At 48.0% G+C, this 19,609-nt stretch overlaps 1 protein-coding gene across 1 annotated transcript in view; it reads right to left on the bottom strand.

The window, feature by feature from the left end:
- Window positions 1-8,853, bottom strand: part of LOC138259482 (cytochrome P450 2F2-like) — a 612,238-nt gene extending 603,385 nt beyond the window's left edge. The window contains exon 1 of the mRNA XM_069207252.1: window positions 8,717-8,853. The gene's annotated coding sequence lies outside the window, so the exon portion shown is untranslated. The remainder of the gene's footprint in view (window positions 1-8,716) is intronic.
- Window positions 8,854-19,609: the final 10,756 nt, after the last annotated feature.

The raw sequence follows: 19,609 nt of genomic DNA, 5'->3' as shown, positions 1-19,609 counted from the left end.
AGAGGACCTACACTGCAAGTGCTGCTGTGACCTCGGTCTGGAAGAGACAATGGCTCGTGCGTCTGGGGAAAGGGCCTCTGCCTTCACATCGGAGGAGTTGGAGAAGCTCGTGGATGGGGTCCTCCCCCAGTACACGCTACTCTACGGTCCTCCAGACCAACAGGTAAGAACACAGGGAGCATGTTGTATGGGCTATGCCTGTGTGGAGAGGGCTGGTTGTAAGAAGGAACGGGGCAGAGTTCTGCATGCATGAAAGATAGTGGGTGCATGTGCCACATGGCAAGGGTAGGGATGGGGGACACTCACTTTGACGGCGCAGTTGGTAATGACTTCTCTTCTTACCCTGTACATTTCATGTAGGTCAGCGCCCACCAGAAGAAGGATATTTGGCGTGCCATCGCCAAGGACGTCAGGACCCTGGGGGTCCACCACAGACGGGGCACCCACTGCCGTAAAAGATGGGAGGACATTCGCCGCTGGAGCAAGAAGACGGCGGAGGCTCAGCTGGGGATGGCCTCCCAACGTGGGAGGGGTGCCCGCCGAACCATGACCCCCATGATGTTCAGGATCCTGGCGGTGGCCTACCCGGAGTTGGATGGGCGCTTGAGGGCATCACAGCAGACACAAGGGGGTGAGTACACTCTCATTCAGCTGACTTTGCGCGCAGTGGAGGTGTCTGGGTGGGGAGGAGGGCTGTGGGTTTCCCTAGGCCAGGGCGAGTTCCATAGGCTAGGCCCCTCCGTAAGGCATGGCCCTGTGGCCCCCCACCCCACCTCTGTAGAGTGCCAAGTACAGCTATTCATGCACCTGTGTCATCTATGTGTGCAGATGTCGTCCATAGCCTTGTAGGCCATTTCCCATGAATTGCACTGTAGAGCCCAACAGCGCGACGTAGTGCAGGGGACTTCTGTGTCTGTCTTGTCCGCCAACGGTAGCGGTAATCCATGCACTCAACATGTCTTTCTTCTGTTCCCCCCCCTTTTTTGTGGTCTCCCTGTTCTTGTGTGCATTAGCATCATCAGGCAGAGGAGCAGTGGCACTGGAGCACGAGGGAGCTGCATCCCACATGGCCATGGAGGGCCACACTACGGAATCAGAATACACCAGTGGGACGGAGAGCGAGGGGAGCACCACGGCGGGGACAGGAGCTGAAACCAGCGACACGGACTCGTCGTCCGATGGGAGCTCCCTTGTGGTGGCGGCAACATCTGTGCCCCCCGCATCTACAGGTACAGCCGCCACCCCCCCTACCAGCACCGTCCTCCCAGCAGCCCCTCAGCCTTCGCCCCGTGCCCGCTCACCCAGGAGGGTGGGCATCACCTTCGCCCCAGGCACCTCAGCCCCTGCCCCTGCCACCCCTGCTGCCCTCAGTGAGGAGGCCATTGACCTCCTCAGGTCCCTCACTGTTGGGCAGTCTACCATTTTGAATGCCATCCAGGGTGTAGAAAGGCAATTGCAACAAACCAATGCATTCCTGGAGGGCATTCATTCTGGTCAGGCGGCCCTTCACCGAGCCTTTCAAACTCTGGCCTCAGCACTGATGGCAGCCATTGTCCATGTGTCTAGCCTCCCCCCTCCAACTTCCTCCACCCACACCCAATCCCCTGTACCTCTGCCTATCCCAAGCACACCATCAGACCAGCCTGCACACACCTCACCACACAAGGGAAGCTCAGGCAAACATAAGCACCACACATCCCACAGGCACTCACACAAGCATCACACACATACAGACACACCAACATCCCTGCCTCCACTGTGTCCCCCTCCTCGTTGTCTCCCTCCTCCCTCCCAGTCTCGTCTACACTCACACCTGCATGCACTACCTCTACAGCCACTACGTCCCGCACCAGCACACCCACCACCACACCCCGCTCACGTGAAGTCACCACCCCCACTACCATACACACGTCCCCTTTGTCCTCTCCCAGTGTGTCTGTGACGCCCCCTCCAAAGATACACAAAAGCAGGCACACACTCACCCAACAGACATCCACCTCACGACAGCCTCCAGCGCATGCACCTGCACCCAAAGCCACAAAACGTACACCTCCTACAACCACCACCTCTTCCTCCACTTCCAAACCCCCTCCACCTACCCGTCCCAGTGTGTCCGAACTACTTTTCCTGTCCAGCCTTAACCTATTTCCCACACCCCGTCCCAAACTTGCACCTCAGCCACAACATCTCTGGGACCAGTGGTGCCTGTGGTCACAGGTATGTGGAGTGCACCGGCCATCAGGACAGCCAGTGTGGCACGGAGCCACAGCACAGCCAGTCCCCCCCCTGTGAAGCACCAGAAGTTGGCCAGTGCCCGGCGGGAGAGGGGGAAGACTCCAGCCACCCAAGCCACTCCCAGGGGTCCCGGTGGGAGTGTGGACTCAGCTGTGACTCCTCCCAAGGTGGGGAAGGGCCACAAGAAACCCGGCAAGTCTGGGAGGAGCAGCACAGCGGAGAAGACCGCCATCATCCCCGCTGCCCAGGAGGGCCCCGCCAGCCCCATCCTCGCTGCCCAGGAGGCCACCGCCAGCCCCATCCTCGCTGCACAGGAGGCCACCGCCCGCCCCATCCTCGCTGCCCAGGAGGGCCCCGCCAGCCACAGCCCAGCTGCTCAGGAGGCCACCTCCAGCCCCACCCTCACTGCACAGAAGGCCACCGCCAGCTTCATCCTCGCTGCCCAGGAGGGCCCCGCCGACCACAGCCTAGCTGCCCAGGAGGCCACCGCCAGCCCCATCCTCGCTGCCCAGGAGGGCCACACCAGCAACAGCCCAACTGCCCAGGAGGCCACCGCCAGGCCCATCCTCCCTGCACAGGAGGCCACCGCCAGCCCTATCCTCGCTGCCCAGGAGGGCCCCGCCAGCCACAGCCCAGCTGCCCAATGAAGGAACGCCAGCCCCAGCCCAGCTGGGCAATGAAAGACAGCCAACTCAAGCACCGCTGAACAGGGCACCGCCAACTCAAGCACCGCTGAACAGGGCACCGCCAACTCAAGCCCCGCTAGCCCATGAGCGGCAGGGGCACAGACGCAACTGCATTTTAATATATTCCAGTGGTTACACTCATTTCCTTTTGTCTTTGCATTCTTCCGGGGGGGTTGGGGGTGTTACTATAATGTATAGATATGTATTAGTGTGTGTGTTGTAGTGGGTGAGGGTGGGGGTGTTGCGTGTGTGTCTCCCTGTTTTTTGCCTCCCCCCTCCCCTGTGTCGTAGGTGCAGTAATCACCGTGGTCTTCGCCGCCGGCTTTGGTGCTCCTGGTACAAGTGCAGGAAGAGTATCGCGGGTAGGATTTTGAGTTCCTGGTCCATGGTGTCGTCGTTCCTCGTGGAGTGTGTAGAGGTGAGCGTTTTCCCTTCGAAATTCCTGTTTCCGCCATGTTTTTATCCCCGGTGAATCCGCCCCGGAAAAGGTGGCGGATTGGTAGGTTGTGATACTGTGGGCGGTACTTTCTCTTCCACCTGTCTGTTGGCGGTGACCGCCAAGCTGTTTGTCTGTACCGCCGTGGCGGTCGGAGTGTTAAAGTGGCTGTCTTTGTTGGTGGTTTCCGCCACGGACGTAATTCCATTTTTTTTACCGCCGGCCTGTTGGCGGTCTTACCGCCGCTTTAACACCGACCGCCAGGGTTGTAATGACCACCTATGTGTTATACAATACATTGGCAAACATGCTATTCAGGTTGCAAGTGCTTGCATGATTCAAAGTGTGTTGGTGTGCTCCCCACACAAAGTGTATGTTCCTCACTGTCCTCTGCACCCACATCGCTCTTTCCTGCATATTGAGCGCAGACTTTTTAAGGCCTTGGCAGGGTGGACTCTGCCCCAGGGCACCAGCCTTTCAGGTGGCTCCGTGATAGAGCCAACTCTGTTTTGCAGATTACCTTTGGCCTGATGACCTTGAATAATTCTTAAACATATCATTTTGAACACTGCTTCCCCTTAATATATTTTTTAATGTGAGTGATGTGTGAGAATCTGTTACAGACATTTTTCAGAGAAAGGTTGTGTTTATGTTTCATGCAACATCAATAAAAGAGTTTATTTTACATCCAAAAAGGACCTCACATGTGAGAAATGAGAGGGTGTCACATCACAGAGATTATATGCAATAACATTACTGAGCTGCTGCTGTGATACAATACTGAAACACACATCGATAGCCCGGAGTATTAGATGTAACAAATTTATATTTCAGATGAGTGCCTGTGCACTCCTAGGGCCAAATTTAATAGAAAATGATGGTGTGCGGTGCTGTGCCAAATTTGGCAGCGTATCGCACTGTCATTTTCAAAACAAAGGGAGATGCACTATTTACTAGGATACGGTGCACCCTGTGTTTGCCCTGCAGAGGCGCTAAATTTGCTGCTGTGCACCAACGCAGCAACCCTGGCACCATAGTTCAAAGATAGCTGCGTTGAGGGTGAAATTGTTTTTGTTCAGGGAGGAACACCTTCCTGCACAAAAACAATCTTAAATGGTGATTTGCTCTTTCTATGTGTGCTGCAGAATGCAGCACACATAGAAAGAGCAAAAAACGAGGAAAACTGAAAACATTTAACCTCGTTGCCCCTTGCTAACGCCACCCCTGGGGTAATGTTAGATTTTGGCGCAGCCTCAGGTGTACGAAAACTCATAACTCTAAGGCAGTGTCAAAATACAATGGGTGTTAAATGCAATGGGTGTTGCTGTGGCACTCCCACATCAACACCCATTGCAAGCCCCTTCCACACAAAGTGCTGCATGTGAAGGGGGCGTATTTTCGCCACCTTGTAAATACAGCACAGGGAATTGCGCCACCAGAGCGTCACACAAAGTGATGTTTCGGTGGTGATAGGGCCTTTTAAATCTGGCCCTTAGTAACCTCATCAAAAAGGGCTTGAAAGAAATGAAACTGGATCATAAATTCAAAGCTGTTCCGAACAAGTGTCTCAAAAATACATTCTGCCCCCAGGTCACCAAAATCCTCAAGATGTCCCTGATTGAACCCCACGATTGCGTGTACACTGAATCATCTATGGTTACTGTTTAAATCATCATGTAATCCTAATAATAACACTAGTATAAACAAAAGTACAATTTTGCAGCACACTTACTAACCTTGTTTATCTCTAACATACAGTAATCATAAAACATTCTATTCCTTTTTAGGTCTCATTAAGCAGTTTTAGCTTTCTGCTAGAGCTCATGTCACTACTGTAAAAAACATAGGGGCATATTTAAAAGGAACTGGGGCATCGGCTCTGATGCACCAGTTTACTTGCGTCACCCTATGCCTCCCTAACGACACCATGGTAGCGCTTTATTTACAATACCATGCACCATGGCACTTGTTAGCACAATAGCGTCAAAACTTTGGATGCAAGTGTGGTACTTTGCTGGACTAGCTACAAAAATGTTGATGCTAGTCCAGCAAAGCTCAGGGAGGCCCTTGGGAAAGAGTCTAGCGTCACTTTAACGCATGCCCTGGGCAGGCGTTAAAAAATTATGCTGTTATGGTGCAGTGAAATCTTCTCAATTTTATTGCGCCAATATTTTGGGCCTCCCTGAATACATTATACCTGGGGCAGGTATAGTGAGGCACAAGGGTTTACAAAGTGGTGCAATGCTAGCATTGTGCCACTTTGTAGATATGGTGCAGGGCGAGGACCTGTTTAGCGCCGCTGTACAGTCAAAAACAATGGCTCACGGGGCTTGTAAATATGCCCCACAGTACAATGGATTACAGAGGAGTAGACATCGCTCACCTCCGTGATTTGGTGTCTCTTGTCCCCCGCCCCCTCACTCCTCCACCTCGGGACTGCTTGCATTAAAATGCGTGATGGACTATTGTACACCTCAAAACTACAATAATCCGTACCCCACTTGTCACACAAAGATTCTAAATACAAAGCATTAATGTTTTCACTGCAGCACATGAAACAAAGGTATTTATGTAATGTTTTTGTCAGGGCTAAAGCCGGTGAGTGACTCTAACATGGTTCTCTAATAGCTTTTATTTCTGCAGATTGGGATTTGACTCCAGGAAGGTCACGAGACATCTCACAAGATCAACAACAGTAGCAACAATCTTGCCCGGTTTTGGAGATACAATCGCGATATCAATGGGGAGAACTCTCCACATGCTTTTGAGTTCTGCGGGTTTACAAACTTCTATACGTGGGCTATGGCTGCAGAACATCGCAACTCATGCACTCCCTGGAGGATCGTTGTGTTGTTGTGCCAAGTTGTACAAATACGTGTGTATTTCTGTAACTCATCATAATCATTAAATCTACGAGCTCAAGCTTTGTCGTTTCTATCACATTAACCTATAAGTCACTGTATTGGGTTAACGCATGCAGAGTAATACACGTCAATGTCTGGACTATCATTTCTTCTCTCATTCCTCACCTTAGTGGCTCGTGCTATGGACACAAGCAGATCCACTAACCCCATTCCCTCTTCACTCCAGTCTAAACAAGCCTTGGAAAAGCCAATAGGTCTCGCCTCTCGGCTTTGTCAATATATATTTAGCTATGATATACAGCAGCTTTGCAGCATAGCGGAAAGAAAAACGAAAGTGACGTAACTCAGCTAGTGCTGGGCGTCATAGCTCTTTTTTCATATGTTATAATACAGCACAGTGCTATTTTGAAATAATATTCACCCATGCAACGGGACAAAAAATGTATGGGGAAAGCGCTATGACGGCAGTGTTAGAGGGGGTAAAGCAGCATGAAAATGTGAGTAGTAGGGGGTAAAGCCCTTCATGTCATTATAGATGTAAGTAGTGTGCCAAATGCCGGTTATGTTGTGTGAACTGCAGAACTTAATTATTACCGCAGAAAACACAAAAAACTTGTGTTGCGTTTACTTGTCACCGTCCAATCTGATAGTTATCCTTTCAATATAGAGCCTAGCCCTTGCCTCCCCCAAAACCGCTCTTCTCTTTCATAGTTGCACCTCCCATGTTTTGTGACCTCAGTCGACCTTTCATACGAGAGTGCTTTCAGTATAATTCCAGCAGATGGTGATGTTGCCGTTTTTTAACGAACCTTATCGACATACTACAGTACATTTGGGGCCGTATTTATACTCTGGTTGCGCCGAATTTGCGTCGTTTTTTTCGACGCAAATTCGACGCTAAACTAACGCCAACTAACGCCATATTTATACTATGGCGTTAGAGGCGAATAGCGCCAAAGTTCCCGGAATGTGCGTCATTTTTTAGCGTGAACCCCTTCCTTGCGTTAATGATATGCAAGGGAGGCGTTCCCGTCTAAAAAATGACTCCCAGGCCTTTACGTGGTATTTATACTCCCGGGCAAAAGAGACGCCCGGGAGTGGGCGTTGCTAAAAACGGCGCATTTGCGCCGCTTTTTAACGCCTGGGTCAGGCATGGCGTTAAGGGACAAGTGGGCTCAAAATGAGCCCAGAGTGCCCTCCCCTGCCCCCAGGGACCCCCCCTGCCACCCTTGCCCACCCCAGGAGGACACCCAAGGCTGGACGGACCCACCCCAGGGACATTCAGGTGAGTATTTTTTTTATTTTTTTTAAATAATTTTTGGTGGCATAGGGGGGCCTGATTTGTGCCCCCCTACATGCCACTATGCCCAATGACCATGCCCAGGGGACAGAAGTCCCCTGGGCATGGCCATTGGGCAAGGGGGCATGACTCCTATCTTTACAATGATAGGAGTCATGTTGATGGGGGATGGGCGTCGAAAATAAATGGCGCAAGTCGGGTTACGACGATTTTTTCGACGTAACCTGACTTGCCCCATTTTAAGACGCCCATGCGCCATTTTCCCCCTACGCCGGCGCTGCCTGGTGTACGTGGTTTTTCTCGCGCACACCAGGCAGCGCCGGTCTGCTTGCGCCGGCTAACGCCATTCAATAAATACGGCGCCCGCATGGCGCTGCAGAATGGCGTTAGCCGGCGCAAAACTTTTTGACGCTAAACTGCGTTAGCGCAGTTTAGCGTCAAAAAGTATAAATATGGGCCTTGATGGTTTAGTAAATTAGAACGCCTGTAGACATGACATTGTCCTGCGCTTTAGGGACAATATGTTACTTATGAAAATATACTGTAAAATTAAGTTGAATATGTACGTTGTGATTGTGAGCACTCTCATAGTATAAAATGAAGTTGGATATATACGATGTGAGCACTCTGATGGGAGATGTATTATGATAGTGCTTTTTCATAGCGCTATAATGCAGCACAGCACTATTTTTCATAACTTTCAAACATTCAGCAAGGCTAATCGTTTTAGGAAAGCGCTAACACCGTGGGGTTGGAAGGGGTAAAGAAACACGAAAAATGGAAAGATTAACTGAATTATAGGATGATCATCGGAGGGACACTGATTAAGGTAAATATATCTGTGTTTGGTCCTTGCTCAACGGAACAACATACATTTAGTCCAAAGCACACCCTGACTCAATAGGTGGCAGCAAATGGTGCCAATTTAACCAACGAATGGTGAGCAATTGTCAGGATGCAAAACTTTTATATCGCAAGCGAGAGCACATGCGCTCACGCAGGCTCGATGTTAAAAAAAGCAGACCCTTGTATTGGCTGTGTTCCTAAGCCACTCTCTCTGCTTTTTTCGGTGAGCCTCCACACTCCCATTTTTGTAAAAAGTTGCCAGGAATTCTACGGCTGTCATACCATTACTTCTATTTCAGTATGAAGCTTTGTTTGCTTATCTAACTTACATCCCCAAAAGTAGACTTACTGTTTTAGTGTCCGAAAGCCTCTGCAGATGCGTTCGGATGAAGGAGATGGTGAAGGGTTCTGGATTTCAGAATGGGAAGTGCTGCAAAGGCTGTGCCTCTCTTTGTACTGGAGCCTCACTTGCTCTCCCTCTGCAGGGATTTCGAGGGATTTTGTCAGATGAGATTGTAACTCCACCCTACCTGCAATTTTATGTTTAACCCTTTCTTATCATTGCACACGTTCTCCAGTTCCAGCTGTCAGCGTCCCTCTTTCTTCCTCCACTTGTACACCGTCTCAATTTAGAGGGAGGCACCAAAGCAAATGAAGGTATGAAGAAAGGTAAAATATATTTAAAAAAATGTGATTGCTGACAAAATACTGCAGTAAATAATTATAGATTTAACGTGAGCACATTCTGTTAGGCCATACTGCCATGAGAAAATAGATATATTACTAGAGACCATTCGTTGGATTACTTTTTAGGTCTCTCAACAGACAGTTTTAGGTGTTAGGGCCACCTATTGTTACCCGTACTTTAATACATACTTTGGTTGGCCGTTGAGACTGCTTCTTGTTCATGCTTCAATGGCCTTGTTCAGCTTTCCACACAGTTCTTGTGCTCGTCCCACTTCTGTTTTTTTTCAGTTTCACTGTATTTTGATGGAATTAGTTCTATCCTTCAACTGCTCACATAAGAAACCAACTTTTCCCCATATATGTATTTATAGCATTTGACATTTAGGTCTCCTTGGTAATGCATGTACTTTCCTTTACCTCTCAGTAGTTGGCTGTTGTCGCTCTCTCCACAGCAGGACATTAACATCATAACTCACCCCCCACAGAGTCTCATTACTCATCCATCTCTGTGTCAACCCCGATAGATACTATCTTGCACATTTAAGGAAACAGCTGAAGAGATATTCCATTACACGGGTGCTGTACAGACAAGTGACTGGTTCAACCTCTCTATTGTAGGGTGGCTTTTCCAAAAACATCAATTTTTACTCATCACCTCAGTAATGACTGTCATCATCAAAACCTAGAATTAGGACATATATTAGGGCCATTTCACTGGTGAACTCACACAGTGCAGAGCAGCAAGTAACCTTGCTGTGCTGCACTTTGTCACTGGGAAAGGACAGGAGTGTGCCAAATTTAAGGCAATACAGCGCATTCCTCGCTTTCCACTGTGTTGGAGCACTTTTGGCTTCCTAGCCCCAACATACACACCCTTGCACCATGGTGCAAGGGCGCCTGCATTACATGCAGTTTAAACACCAATGAAGAAGGTCCAAATTTCCCTTCCTTTGGAATGCCCAAAAGTGTTGATTTGAAAAGTGGGTAGTCAGGTGGGGGTTTGGACCAGTTTTCCCCAGGAGAAACAAGCATCTGTAAATACTAGAGTTGAGAACCCACTTAGGTCATTTTAAGAGTTGTGGTACAATTTCAGATTGCATGCAGACAATAATATATCAGATCCACGTTTTTTAGTTCAGGTGCATTTATTAATTCCCGACATGGGAAAAATCTTGAAAATTGCAAGAAGAGACAGCCGACACGTGTTTCACCCCTTGTGGTGTGTTCACCTAGGGCTTTCTCATATAGTATTTTCTACAAATATTTTTACTGTACAGTAATTATAGATGGTAAACATATTTTAAACATGTATATAATATTTAAACATACTTGTCTAACCAAAAGTAAACAAATTAGCTATATTTGTGATAGTTAAAACATTAAAATAATATATATACATCCACATTTATATAAAGAAACACATTTAGGCCCTCATTACACCCCTGGCGTTCCAAGAGGGGATTACGACCGCAGCGGTAGTGCCGCGGTCGCACCGCCGGGGCCGGCGGTTTCCCGCCACATTTGCCCCTGTTGTGATTAATCCTCCAGGGCAGCGCTCCTTGCAGCGCTGCCCAGGGGATTACGAGTCCCCCTACCGCCAGCCTTTTCCTGGCGGTTCAAGGCTGGCGGTACGGGGAGTCGCGGGGCCCCCTGACAGGGCCCGTGCAGCTTTTCACTGTCTGCATAGCGGACAGTGAAAAGCGCGATGGGTGCAACTGCACCCGTCGCACGGCCGCAACACCGCCGGCTCCATTTGGAGCCGGCTCCCATGTTGCGTCCCACATCCCCGCTGGACCGGCAGGCAGAAACTCTGTTTCCGCCCGCCGGCCCAGCGGGGATGTCATAATGGGCACTGCGGTAGTGCGGCCGCATTGGCGGCGCCGCCCACCAATGTTGTAATGACCCCCTTAGTATTTTAAAAGGAGTATTTTATTAATAAATTTACATTGATCATAGTATATAAATGTTATTAGATACCTTTTAAAATATTATACATGAGTAAAAAGCAAAAAATTAACAAATATTAAGTTAGAAATGGGGTCTCTGGTTGACAGTCAGTTTGCATTCTGTTCAGGCAGGGACCATCACGCTAGTCAGGGCAATGGAGATACACACTCAAGATAAACCCTGCTCACCCCCTTTGTAGCTTAGCACAAGCAGTCAGGCTTATCTCAAAGGCAATGTGCAAAGTATCTGTACCAACACAAACATAGTAATACAGTGACAATACTACAAAATGGACGCCACACCAGTTTACAAAAATAGGAAATATTTATCCAAATCAAACAAGACCACAACATCAAAAATCCAACATGGACAAGTCAAGATATTGATTTAAAAAAAAATAAGAGTCTTGCTCCATAGAAAACAATGGAAATGTTGATTTTACACAAAACACCTAGTTTGCGACGAAAATAAAGCCGTACGGACAAGCGTGCATCGGAAAAGTCAGCGATGCATCGATTTCTTACTTGCAAATGAGACCGTGCGTCAATTGCTCTCCGGTCGGGTAGGCTATATGTCGTTTTTCTCTCCCACAAGAGAGTGATGCGTCAATTTCCGGACAGGGCATCTCGGATCCAAGCAGGTTCACAATGACTTTGATATCCAGTGACGATGCATGTGAAATCCGGTTGCACGGTGTTGGAAAACCATGCTGCGTGGGGGTATGCATCATTATTAGCAGCTGCAAGTGGGTGTTACGTAATTTCTACAGCAGCGATGAGCTGATCTACCAGCCGCGTTGCAGGTGGTACGTAAAAAATGTTCCCATACAGTGTTCTGTGTGTGGATTTCAGTCCTTGTTCTGCCAACTTCTCCTTTCAAAGGCCCAGGGACTGGATGGGGCACCACTTGGCACGGCAGGAGTCTCAGCAGAGAGTCCAGGTGTTGGCAGAGGAAGCCTTTGTTGGCCCTGAGACTTCAAAACAGGAGGTAAGCTCAGTCCAAGCCCTTAGAGATTCTCCTCAAGATGGAATTCGCAACCAAGACCAGTCTTTGTCCTCTTTCAGGCAGAATCAGCAAATGCAGGCCAACCCAGCAAAGCACAGTCACGGGCAAAGGTGCAGTACTCCTTCTCCATCTCTTCAGCTCCTCTCCTTGGCAGAGGGTCCTCTTGATTCCAGAAGTAATCTAAACATCTGAAGTTTTTGGTCCCCTACTCATCCTCCTTTCTGCCTTTGAAGTAGGTAAACTTCAAAGGAAAGTTTCTGTTGTTCACAGGATCCTACCTTGCCCAGGCCTGGCCCCAGACACACACCAGGGGGTTGGAGACTGCATTGTGTGAGGGCAGGCACTGCTCATGCAGGTGTAAGTGACTACTCCTCCCTCCACTCTAGCTCAGATGGCTCATCAGGATATGCAGGCTATACCCCAGCTCCCCTTGCCTCACTGTCTAGAGGGGATTCACAAACAGCCCAACTGTCACTCTGGCTGAGACAGAGAATCCACAAACAGGCAGTGTCACAGAATGGTTTAAGCAAGAAAATGCCCACTTTCTAAAAGTGGCACTTTCAAACAAACAATTTAAAAAAACTTTACCAAAATATGTATTTTTAAATTGTGAGTTGAGGCACCAAACTCCACATTTCTGTCTGCTCCCAAAGTGAAACTGCACTTAAAAGATATTTAAAGGCAGCACCCATGTTAACCTGTGAGAGAGATAGGCCTTGCAACGGTGAAAACTGAATTTGGCAGTATCCCACTGTTAGGACATGTAAAACACATCAGTATATATCCCACCTTTAGCATACACTGCACCCTGCCCATGGGGCTACCTAGGGCCTACCTTAGGGGTGCCTTACATGTTTAAAAAGGGAAGGTTGGGGCCTGGCAAGAGGGAACACTTGCCAGGTAGAACTGGTAGTTTAAAACTGCACACACAGACACTGCAGTGGCAGGTCTGGGTCATGTTTACAGGGCTCCTTATGTGGGTGGCACAACCAATGCTACAGGCCCACTAGTAGCATTTTATTCACAGGCACCGGGCACCTCTAGTGCACTTTACTAGGGACTTACTAGTACATCAAATATGCCAGTCATGGAAAAGCCAATTACACACACAATTTACACAGGGAGCACTTGTACTTTAGCACAGGTCAGCAGTGGTAAAGTGCCCAGAGTACCAAAAACAGAGTTCAGCACACAGTCAACCTGGGAATCAGAGGCAAAAAACACAGGAGAGACCACGCCAAGGATGCCAGGTCTAACACCAATAAATATAACATTCTGATAACATTTTAAATCAAACTAAGCTTCTAAAAATGCATTGTCAACATTTATTAAACTATTGCTAATAATGTGAACGATGTGTAAATCAATTCATAAATATTTCTAATTCTTACATCAATTACATCAAAGTTTAAAACGAAATTCTAAAATGTAATGCTAAAAAAGTAAACAAAGTACAAAAAATAGTTTTTAAATAAAACTCTACACACAGCATCAAAAAATTATATAGTTCAATGTAGACATGTGATTTGCTATTCTATCTCTAATCTTACAAACATTTGGAAAAGTACATATAATATGGAAAGTAATATTCTCACTGAAGGCTTACTTTAACATTACATTTATATTTGTAAAAAAACTAAATAAAAAAAACCGATGTTTTAAATATATTGTTTTAAATCGTACACACCATAAAACTGCATTCCAAATATATATTCTAAAGATTTTTACGTTTTTTAAAACCAATTATTATGACGGCTACAAGATCACCAGGAGAGATCGCACCAACCAAGTCGGAGGAGGAATCACCATCATATTCAAGGACTCCATCAACGTCACCACTTTCACCGAAGACACCCCCCTCCCCACCGAACACTTGCACTTCCAGATCCACACCGACCCCAGGACAACCCTCAGAGGAACTCTCATCTACAGACCCCCTGGACCACGCGCCCTCTTTAGCGAATCCATCACTGACTTCATCTCCCCGCACGCCCTAGCCTCGCCGGACTACATCCTCCTTGGAGACCTCAACTTCCACCTGGAGCAGAACAACGACCCCAACACCACCACCCTGCTCGACAACCTCGCCAACCTCGGTCTCAAGCAACTGGTGAACACCCCCACCCACATCGCCGGACACACGCTCGACCCCATGTTCTCTGCCAGCAACCACGTATCCTTCAGCCACTCATCCGTAATACACTGGACCGACCACAGATGTGTCCACTTCACCTTCAGACGCAAGACTCTCCACCTCCGCACACAACCCATCCCACGCAGACATTGGAACAAAATCCCCACGGAACAGCTACTCTCCACTCTCAGCGACAACCAACCCACCTTCTCCACCAACCCCAACAACGCAGCCCTCAACCTCACTCATTGGATCACCAATTGCGCGGACAACCCGCACCCCTCAGATGCCCCCCAAGACAGACCAACACCAGGAAACCTCAATGGTTCACCGACACCCTCAAGGAATTAAAAAAAAACTGCCGTACCCTCGAGAAAGCTTGGTGCAAAGATTACACCGTAGGAAACATGTCTGCCCTCAAAAACGCCACCCGCGAACACCATCAGCTGATCCGCGCCACCAAAAGAACTTCCTTCACAGACAGACTGGACAAGAACACTCACAACAGCAAAGAACTCTTCAACATCGTCGAAGAGCTCTCCAATCCTAACGCCAACTCCAACTCCATCACGCCCTCACAAGATCTCTGCAACTCCCTCGCTATCTTCTTCCATCGAAAGATCACCGACCTTCACGACAGCTTCGGTCATCAGTCCCAGCCAACCACCACAGAACCTACTACCCCAGCCATCACCCTCAACGCCTGGACTCACATCAGCGCGGAGGAGACCAAAGCTACCATGAACACCATCCACTCCGGTGCCCCCTCGGACCCCTGCCCCCACTCCATCTTCAACAAAGCCGACGACATCATCGCCCCGCATCTCCAGACCATCTTCAACAGCTCGTTTGCTTCTGCCACCTTCCCCGAGAGCTGGAAAATACGCGGAAGTCAATGCCCTCCTGAAGAAACCTACAGCGGACCCCAGCGACCTGAAGAACTTACGCCCCATCTCGCTCCTCCCCTTCCCTGCCAAAGTCATCTAGCAACTGACCAACTTCCTTGAAGACAACAACCTACTCGACCCCTCCCAGTCTGGATTCCGAGCCAACCACAGCACAGAAACCGCCCTCATCGCATTCACAGATGACATCAGAACTCTGATGGACAACGGAGAAACAGTCGCCCTCATCCTCCTCGACCTCTCGGCGGCCTTCGACACCGTCTGCCACCGAACTCTAATATCCCACCTCCGCTCCACCGTTATCCAAGGACAGGCCCTGGACTGGATCACTTCTTTCCTCTCTAACCGCTCCTAAAGAGTCTACTTGCCTCCGTTACGCTCAGACCCCACCGAGATCATCTGCGGCGTCCCACAAGGCTCCTCGCTCAGCCCGACTCTCTTCAATGTCTACATGAGCCCCCTCTCTGACATCATACGCAAACACAACATCAACATCACCTCCTACACCGACGACACTCAGCTGATACTTTCCCTCACCAAGGACCCCACCAGCGCCAAGACCAACCTGCAAGACGGAATGAAAGACGTTGCAGAATGGATGAAACTCAGCCGTCTGAAACTGAACTCAGACAAAACGGAAGTCCTCATCCTCGGAAACACCCCGTCCGCTTGGGACAACTCTTGGTGGCCCACAGCCCTTGGCACCGCACCAACCCCTTCAGACCACGCACGCAACCTCGGATTCATCCTGGACCCAATTCTCACCATGACCAAACAAGTCAACGCCGTATCATCTTCCTACTTCCTCACTCTCCGCATGCTCCGAAAGATCTTCCGCTGGATCCCCGCCGACACCAGAAAAACGGTGACCCACGCCTTCGTCACTAGCTGTCTGGACTACGGAAACACCCTATATGCAGGAACCACCACAAAACTCCAAAAACGTCTTCAGCGAATACAAAACGCCTCCGCCCGCCTCATCCTCGACATACCCCGCAACAGCCACATCTCCGCCCACCTGAGACACCTGCACTGGCTTCCCGTCAACAAAAGGATCACCTTCTGGCTCCTCACCCACGCACACAAAGCCCTCCACAACAAGGGACCCGAATACCTCAACCGTCGCCTCAGTTTCTACACACCCACCCGTCAACTTCGCTCAGCCAACCTTGCACTCGCCGCTGTCCCTCGCATCCGCCACACTATGGCAGGTGGGAAATCCTTCTCCTACCTAGCGGCCAAGACATGGAACTCCCTCCCCGCCAACCTCAGGACCACCCAGGACCACATCGCATTCCGGGGGCAGCTCAAAACCTGGCTCTTCGAGCAGCAGTAACCCTCCTCCCCTAGCGCCTTGAGACCCTCACGGGTGAGTAGCGCGCTTTATAAATGTTTTGATTGATTGATTGATTGATGCATGTATAATATATAAGTTTGTATTCAACTATAACTCACCATTGTAAAATGTAGTGTGTTAAGGCAAATCATATAATTTCACGTCATAAGTGGTGTTATTAATGCAGTGATTTCACATTCTATAATGTCTCTAATATGGAAGGGTATCGGAACTGGATGGAGAAGGGACAAGTTATATTTAAACTAGCATGGTGAGTGATGTGAGAAGACTGTGTACAGAGGTGCATGAGTTATGTGCATTTTAGGATGGTGCATAAGTTAATTGTTAGTTCTGAGTATGACGTATATTAGTGTGAAAGCGGTGCTTAAATGATAAATTTAACATGTAACTATAACTGTACTTGCATGCATTGCACCACTTTTTAAATATGGCGCAGAAAATTAGGCCTTGTTGGGCCACATTAGCATCATAAAAACTGACGCTAATGTGGTGCAAGGAGGTGATAGGCCCTTTCAAATCTGAACTATAATGTCTTACAGTGTATTTCCAATTCTTTTTAAAAAATGTTTTTTGTTTTTGCGCTACTTCAGTACCACTGCAAAATTCTTTTAATCAACATATATATAAACTTATATATATTTTCCATACCTATTACCGCTTTAATACAGTGGTGACAGGCAGGGGAAAAATACCAAATCTAGTACTTATCCATATTGAATGGAATAACACAGAACACAGGGAAACCCGAGGTAAAAAGAAGATGGCTGCATTTAACTTTTGTAAGGGCAGTCTTTAGGTAATCAGCTAATGACTAGTCATCTCTATATACCTTTGGAGTACTGTGGTACTACTGCAGTCACAGATATAACTAAATAAAAATACTTACAATTTAAAAAATGCTTACCCCATTTACCTGTAGTGCCACTCAGAATCATCTGCGCACCACTAAAATACAACTCTTCCAAATTTTGACCAAATTTGACTGATGGGTTTTGCGCTACGCAAAATACAAAAGTTTATGTAAAATTTGTTGGATTTCATGCCTGTTTTGGGACCGCCTTCGTTTCTTTGTACCTCTTTGCCAAAATGCCATGAAACTTTCAGGACTCTAAGAATGAAACGGGGCAGTAGTTTGTTAAAGTTTTACTGGTGCAAATGGGTGCAAAGTTATGAAGGAGCAAATATAAAAAGAAATCCCTATTTCTGCTCACCCTAACTATAACTACAAAGCGGTTACCGCCACTCTGTAGAGCACACAGAAGCGTGATTTTATGCTCCTATCTGATGGACTTTTTTCTTTTGATTGAGATACAAAGAGTAGTTAATGATAATAAACAATTCAATCCCCTGCGTCACCCATTTGGCCCCACAAAAAGGACCAGGAATCGGTGTTTGAAGTTAAGTCGATTTATTCCTGATCAATAATTAATTGAATGTATATGCATGTCATGTAAATATTAAGACAATACAGGATTACAGCTGGCAAGCTAAAATATTGCAATCGAGTCAATCTCAACTGATTTAGATATAAAGCAAAAACAACCACAGCATTACTGAAACTGAGAATTAGAAATAGGTGTTCCATAAATAAACTCCCATTCTCTTTCCTAAACATGAAACAATTGTAAGCCATCTAGTCAGGGTTTAAAATTGGAATGAGGATGATTGGAATAAGGCTTAAGGATGCTTTGGAAGAGGTCTTAGGGAAATTTGTAAATACGAGAAAGTGTCAGCATAGTGAAGAATTCAGTAGAAATATTCCAAAAATTTAGCATTAAGCTTCACACTTGCACATACGAAGGAAGCAGAGAGGTCTGTGCCCCTCGAAGTCTAGGTTTATCTGCCTTAACGTTTCACAGCATAAGCATTAAGTAAATAAGCAGAAACTCTAAAATCAGTAGAATTTCCCCCTCCCTTTCAGGAACAAATCGGCTTCTCAGTCATCAAGTGAAGTTGTAACATCATCAAGATTTCTCAAGTCCACGAGACCAAAGGTCAGTGATAAAATGGCGATAGCAAAAACCACACCATTATGCCAACAGGAATACGCCCACAGTATCACGACCCACAAATCAACAAGGCGGTCTTTCAACCGCTGTAAACCATTGGCGGTGCACAAAATACACACACATTTACAAAACTACACCACATTGGACAATTCAAACTACACACACTTGACAGACATACACACACCACACCCACACCACTGTAAAACACACACACACAATACCCACAACCCACGTCAATCAGCAGTGTGTCCACCACTACAGGGACCCACACCACTCTAAAACACACACACACAATACCCACAACCCCTTTCAATCAAAAAAATATAGCTAACTGAGAGAGACAAGCCAGGAGCATCCACTCAACCTGAGCCACAAAACACCATCACCCATACACCATCCACGCACATCACAGCATACACAACAATACATCACCCCACATATCACCCCACACATCCTCACACATATCACTCACGCCACATCCATGGCACCCCAAAGACACTCCATGTTTTCTGAGGAGGAGCTAAGGGTAATGGTGGAGGAAATCATCCGGGTAGAGCCACGGATCACAGGTGCAGCAGACGACCATTACTAGGAAGATGGAGCTATGGTCGAGAATCGTGGACAGGGTCAACGCTGTGGGACAGCACCCAAGAACCAGGGATGACATCAGGAAGAGGTGGAACAACCTACGGGGAAAGGTGCGTTCCATGGTATCAAGACACCAGATTGCTGTACAGAGGACTGGTAGTGGACCCCCACCTCCTCCCCCACAACTAACAACATGGGAGGAGCAAGTCCTGGCGATCATGCATCCTGAGGGCCTCGCAGGAGCAGCAGGAGGACTGAACTCTGGTAAGTCAAATCTTACCTACTTCATCCCCCCACCCTACCTGCATGCCATCAAAAACTCCTACCCCTACCCTCACCCCATCACTCGACCAACTTGCATATACCCAACTAGCACAACCCACCCAAGCCAAAACCAAGCCCTGCATGCACCACCAATGCATGGACACCCATCACAGACCTGCATGGACACCCATCACCCCAGCATTCCCAATAGAGAGACTCACCCAGCCCAAAAATCACCACCCACACAAGGCCAAGCCGAAAGGGAAATCACAATCATAGAGGGAAACACACCCATGCACAAGATGGCACATGCAGATGCATTAGCATTGCATTTGCATCCCAACAG

Source organism: Pleurodeles waltl, chromosome 9, assembly GCF_031143425.1.
Source record: "Pleurodeles waltl isolate 20211129_DDA chromosome 9, aPleWal1.hap1.20221129, whole genome shotgun sequence".
Lineage (NCBI taxonomy): Eukaryota > Metazoa > Chordata > Amphibia > Caudata > Salamandridae > Pleurodeles > Pleurodeles waltl.
Note: the sequence above shows the minus strand (reverse complement) of the source record. Positions and strands in the feature narration are given on the sequence as shown.